Consider the following 7017-nt stretch of genomic DNA (forward strand, 5'->3'; position numbering starts at 1 on the left):
TCTCAAATTCTTGAAGCAGAAGGATCTATCTGATCAATCGTGGTTTAGTATCTTTCTTTGAGAGTAGATATTTCAAAGCCGCATGATCAGAATACACTAGAACTTTAGATCTAATAGATATGAATAAAATTTATCAAGAGTGAATACCACCGCTAGTAGCTCTTTTTCTATCATGGTATAGTTCAATTGGGCATCGGATAGATTTGACTAGCGTAATCGATCATATGTAGCTCCTTGTTGATTTTTTGACCTAAGATGGTCTCTATTACGAAATCAGAAGCGTCACACATGATTTCAAATAGGAAGGACCAATCAGGAGGTTTTATTATGGATGCTGCTGTCAGGACTGTTCGTAATGTATGCAAGGCTTGTAGATATTCTTCATTAAAGATAAATGATGTGTTCTTGACTAGCAGATTGCACAAAGATTTTGATATCTTACTAAAATCTTTGATGAAGCATCTGTAAAATCCAGCGTGACCTAAAAAGAATTGTATTTATCGAATCAAAGTGGGGGGTGGTAGTTTTAAAATGATCTCGATTTTAGCTTTGTCTATCTCAATCTCTCTTTCAGAAATAATATGTCCCAATATGATTCCTTTTCGAACCATAAAATAGCTATTTTCCCAACTTAAAACCAAATTTATCTCCGTACAGCATTTGAGGACTTTGGAGAGGTTATGGAGATAATGTTCAAAGGTGGTTTCAAATACGAAAAAATTATCTATGAAAATTTTGAAATATTTATCCATCATATTCGAGAAAATGGCCAAGATACACCGTTGAAATGTAGCGGATGCATTGCAGAGCCTGAACGGCATACATCGAGAAGCGAAAGTGCCATAAGAGCAAGTGAAGATGGTTTTCTCTTGATCATCCGAGAATACAGGTATCTGATTACACCTTGAATAACCATCTAAGAAACAGAAAAAATGTTGACCCACTAGCCATTCTAGAAATTGGTGGATGAAGGGTAATGAAAAATGATCCTTCGTAGTAACAGTATTTAGTTTTCTATGCATACTCGCCAGCTAGATGGTGTGTGAGTAGGGAACAATTCACCTTCTTCATTCTCCGCCACAGTAATATCTAATTTCTTAGGTACTACTTGGGTAGGGCTGATCCATTTACTATCGAATATGGGGTAAATGATTCCAAAATCTAACCATTTTACCACCTCTTTCTTCACTACTTCTCCCACGTTCGGGTTCAGTCTCCTCTACATGTCTCGATGGAATTTGGCATCTGCCTCGCAATGAATGTGGTGCATACAGATGGAGGAGTCAATTTCTTTTAGATCGACAATGGATCAGTCGATAGCCTCTTTATTTTTCTTTAGAACACCAACCAATTGTGCTTCCTGATCCGGGGTCAAGTCTGATGCAATGATCACTGGGAGAGTGTCATTATGTTTTAGGAATGCATACTTGAGTACGGCTAGAAGTGGCTTTAATTCTGGTACAGGTGGTGATTCTAATGACAGGGCTGTGGGTGTATTGGCTAATGGGGGTAATGGCTCATACTTGATTGCCCAAGGAGGAGTAGTTTCAGTATTTGATATATCAATTAGAATATTTATTTCTTCACTATCTCCTTCCATATCATAGTCATCCACTCTAAAGTGCGTCAAGTGGGTGTCTCAAAAATCATGTGCAAAAATTATTGATGTTGCTTCCTATATGATGTCCTTGAATGTATCTATCTCGAAGTAACTATCAGTTGATGGTCCCTGGGATGCACTGAACACATTTAGTCTCAATTTCTTATTCTCAAACGATACGTCTATGACTCCTGTCCTACAATTGATGCACTCATTTGCCATAGCAAGGAAGGGTCTGCCTAAGATAATAAAAATTTATTTTGAATTGTCACTCAGTTCCATGTCAAGGACTAAAAAATCAACTAAAAAATAAAACTCATCTACCTTGACTAAAACATCTTCGATCATCCCACGTGATGTCTTAATTGATCTATCAGCTAACTATAAAGTGATCGACGTGGGTTTCAGTTCTTCGAACCCAAAAAATTCATAAATTAAACTAGGTAAAAGGTTCACACTGGCTACTAGGTCTAGGAGAGTTTGTTCGATGTGAAAGTCTCCTATAATGCAAGAAATAGTAGGGGTACCTGGATCTTTAAGCTTTGGAGGGGTAGCGTGCTGGGATACAGAGCTAGCTTGTTCAGTGAGGCATACTTTTTTCGAGAGTTATGATCGGGATTTATGTTTTTGGGTACGTAATTCTTTCAAAAATTTTACATAAACTGGGACTTGTTTGATTGCATCCAGAAGGGAGAGATTAATTTGGACTTGCTTAAATAATTTTAACATCTCATCGAATCTTCCTCCCTTCTTATTCGCAGGAGTAGGGGCTTTTAGGGCACTCGAAAATGGGGCTTTAGGCACCTTAAGGTGATTCTGGTGCAGTTGGTCCATTCTCTACTTTTGGATCCTCCTTGTTCTTGGGTGATTCGGACTTGGTCAGAGGTCTAAAGTCGGTCTTATTGATTTTACTCGTGTGTTCAATGACCTTGCCACTTTTGAGAGTCATGATTGATTTGGCGTATTCAGAAAAGATTTCTGGAGTATTGAAGCTCTCGATCATGAATTGTCCTCTCGAATTGCTCTCAGATTGGCTAGATAATTTTTCTTCTTCTCTCTTACTGACTGCTGTTGCTAGTTGACCTATTTGGGTCTCTAGCTTAGCAATGGATTGCGTGTGGGAGTTAATGATATGGGTGTTGACTTCTAATCATTCTAGCACTTTCAAAACTTTCTCCTCAAAAGCTGAGCTGTGACCAGTGATAGATGGTTGAGGAGCATTTTGAAACTAGTCGTATGGTCCATGCCTATATATTGGATCCTGATAGTTGGGTTTATCTACAGCAGGGAACCACTAGTTGTGGTCTCTAGAAAAAATTTGGATGGAATTTCTCCAATCGGGGTTACAAGTGTTCGAGTATGGATCATTTTCTGATCTATGAGTTTGTTGGGTTTGAACTTGCTGGACCTGCTCATATACAAATTTAAAAAATTGAGGTGTGGTTGGGCATTTACTAACAAAATAGGTCGGGCTTGCACACAATGCACAAATATCTTGGACTGAGTTAGGTAGAATCGAAGAGTGTCCAGTATTCAGAAGATGATCTAATTTGTGGGATAACTTATCTACCTTATTATGGATATCCATAACGTTTCCAATCTGATAGATTCTACCTTTTTTTTGTTGAGACATGGGTTGTTCTCTAGAGGTGGCAGACATGTGATGCAGGGAGTTCTCACTAAGTGTTTCAAAGAGCTACCAAGCCTCATCCTCACTCTTTACATGAATGTCCCACCACACGATGCATCGATCATTTATCGGTATTTCTCTGATAGATCATTGTAGAAACACTGAACAAGTTGCTACTTAGGAATAGCGTGGTGGGGGCATTTACGAATAACGTCCCTTAGCCTTTTCATATCTCATGAAAAAGTTCACCATCTAATTAGAAAAAACTAGTGATGGCTTTTCTAATTTGATTTATTTTTCTAATTGAGAAGTATTTCTTGAGGAACTCTCTCTGAAGATGGTCTCAAGTTGAAATAGTTATGGAATCTAGGGAGTTTAACCAATGCTTGACTTTGTCCTTAGGTGAAAAAAGAAACAGTTTCAACCTGAGGGCATCATCAGAGAAGTTTTGAATTTTTATTGTGGAGCATATCTCAAAAATTCATCCAAGTATTTGTATGGATCTTTATTCGTCAGTCTATAGAATGATGATAGCATTTGAATAATGTTAGACTTGATTTCATATTGTGCCGCCTCCATAGGAGGAGGCTGAATACATGGCGAGTAAGTGTAAGATGAGGGAGTAAAATACTTCCTCAATTATCATGGTGGGTCAGTCTCTTATTTTGGATCCATGATTTTGATTTGGTTTGTTCAAATTATTCTTTCTAGCTCTAGGTCTAATAGGTATAAATTAGGTTGTAATGATCTGCGTCCTAGTATGCACCCAAAAGATCTCACTGAGTTTTAATTTCAGTAAATTTTTTTAAAAAAAAGAAGATGAGAAAAGGAGGGGGAAAGAAAAGAGTTTTAATGAAGAGAACCTAAGGAGTTCTAAGGCTAAGAAGAGAGAGAAAAATTAATTAGGTTTGATATCTTTAGTTAACAAACACGTGGTTCAATCAATCCGGACTATGAGTTATCCTAGATCTAGACAGCTCCTAACTACCAAGATCACCTTTAAGCACTCCAAGTAGCAGATTAGCTGCTCAACTAGTCAGGTAAGTGTAAGGTTGGTGGGGGTCCCCGCGTTGCTTTTCTTAGACATTAACTATGTTGGTCAGGTAAGAGAATGAAACCAATTAATGAACCATCTTTCTTCGGGACGTAATCTCTGAACCACTTTTCTAGACACCAGTTAAACTGACTAACCTGAATTCGGTCTAATTTTTAGGGTTCTTTGTCCTACTGAGCTTGAGGATCCTTAGGGGTCAACACCTAATCGATTTTAAATTAGAAGTTTAGGTCAATGTAATTGCAAGATGATGGTTTGTAGACCAAGAAAGGGTGATAAAATTTTCACCTTATGTTGATTAAGATTTTGCCCTTAAGATTTTTTATGAAAATATGCAGTACAAAAAAAAAAGGTGTCCAAACATATTAAGTAGCTTTTAAGATTTAATTAGTTTATTTATATTAGTCAAGTGTTATGTAGTGTCTTTGTATTCTTTTTATATTATGTTATCTTTAAGCAAAAAGGAATAAGAGGTAAGTTTTAAATTAGGTTAATTAGGTATGAGAAGATCTAGTGAATCTAACTAAATGAAAAGTAAATAATGTTAAGATTAACAGGTAAGTAGGTAACCTACAAATAAAGTAACAAATTAAATCTACTTTTAGAGTAATAAATTATTCTAAACTATGGAAAGCAGTAAATCACTAGGTTATAGAAAGTAAAAAAATTTTTTATGCTTGCAAATAAAGTAATCTAGCTAGAGAGCAGTAAATCTACTATATATAAAAAGTAATATAAGATAAAAATTTTAAAAAAATAAATAGAAGGTAATTAAGTAATTAAAGTAAATTAATTAATAATAAAAAGTAAATTATCAATTAGCAAAATAAAGTACGAAAAGCAAGAGTGCAAGGGAAGAAAATAATCAACTAAAAATAAAAAGCAGTAAAGTATGTAAGGCAGTCAAACAATCTAAAGTAAGAAATAAAAATCTAAAAAATAATAAAATATTTTTTTATTATTTTATAAATTTTTTTTTGATTTTTTTTAAAACAATCGTGCTAAGATCTCCGACAATGGTACCAAAATTTGATACATATCGTAGTACATCAAAATTAATTTTACTCACTACTATATAGATAGGGTGAGTTGGGATCATATCTGCAGGGATCTTAGTTGATTGTTTTAAAAATATTAAAGAAAAAAATAATAGATTGTAAGAAACTAAGAAAGAAGCATGAAAATTACCATAAAATTACTTTTCATTAATCAAATAAAGAAGCATATATAAAGAAAAAAATAAAATTATGATATAAGATAACTAAACTAAGTTGATCTTCTTGCTGCACCCGATGATGGATGTGTCTCCTTGAATCCTTCATCTTCCTCCGTCCAGACAGCGGCAGGATGGCTGGAAGACTTGGTCTAGGAACTCTAAGAAAAAAAGATAGATGAAAGCGAATATATAGAAGAGAAATGGTAGTGGCACTAGGATTAGGACCTCTCCTAGATTTGATTGGATATGAAAAAGAGATTTATGGAGGAATATGGTGTTATGCTAGGGTTAGTACCTCTCCTAGACTTATGGAGAAGAGGAAGAGGGAGAGAAAAAGAGAAAAGCTTGAAGAGAACTTAGGGTTGGATTGATTGGAGAAGATGGAGGCTTTGAGGTTCTATTTATAGAGTAGGGAGGCTAGGATTTTATAAAAAAAGAGGTGGGAGCGTGAATAAGGACCCTTGGATCTTCATGAAGAGTAATCTTTTAATCTGAGCCTTTGAGATTTAAGTCGTATTCACCCTTGGTTTCATTTATCTTTTAATTGGGCCTTTGATTGGAGAGGCTGCTTCTTGACCCTTGATCTTTAAGTCGCATTTACACTGGAATGAGAACTGATTGTCTGGTTCACTCAAATCTGATCCGATTTAAGTCTAATTTGAATCGTATGAATCCAAACTCTCCATCACCTATAAAATAGACTAGAGAGCATCAAATTTCAATAAAATAACATCAATTATTATAATATTTAGTACCTCTAGTAGCTTAAATTAAATATTTATCAAATATTAGCATATGTACTTTGTAATCTACGGTATCATAGCTCTGCTACGAACAGTCGTGAACATATCGAATTTGAGCTCCAAAATGTTGGAGCCTACTCATTCTGACAATAAAAAATGCACGAATGTTGCCTACACACATAGGGTAAAAAATATACTAAATTACTTATAGATGTTATCACAAATAAAAGTAACAAATAAATATCGAATAATATCACACACATATTTATTAGTATCATCTGATACATTAAAGCTCCATATCGAGTTATAGCAGTCAAAGCATCGCTCCTTCAAATCCAATACTAGGAGGAACCAATGCCAAAATGTGTTCATCAGGATGAACAAATATCTACAGTGCTCAAGATCTGATAATTGGATATCAGCCATCCATTTCTATATATTTGGCTATGCTGAATTTATGATTTGATTAGTAACTTCAGGAGTCACTAAGGTGTCCTTTGAAAGGCATTGAAGCACAACAATCTACACCAAAAAAGAGAAGAAGAAGAAGAATAAGTCATAACATCCTTTAGTTGAAAATAAAATGCATGCTTTTAATAAATTTCATACCTGTATCTTGCAGTGCAAAAATAAAACTGCATTCTCCATGGGCTTCCTATACTCTATGTGGAATAGCTCCATTATATGGAAGTATACATTAACAAGATATACATAATACAAATAAAATCGTTAAGATCAACAAAGAAAACATTAAAGTAAGAAAAATATATGAGT

The sequence above is a fragment of the Elaeis guineensis genome, chromosome 8 (genome assembly GCF_000442705.2).
Source record: "Elaeis guineensis isolate ETL-2024a chromosome 8, EG11, whole genome shotgun sequence".
NCBI lineage: Eukaryota > Viridiplantae > Streptophyta > Magnoliopsida > Arecales > Arecaceae > Elaeis > Elaeis guineensis.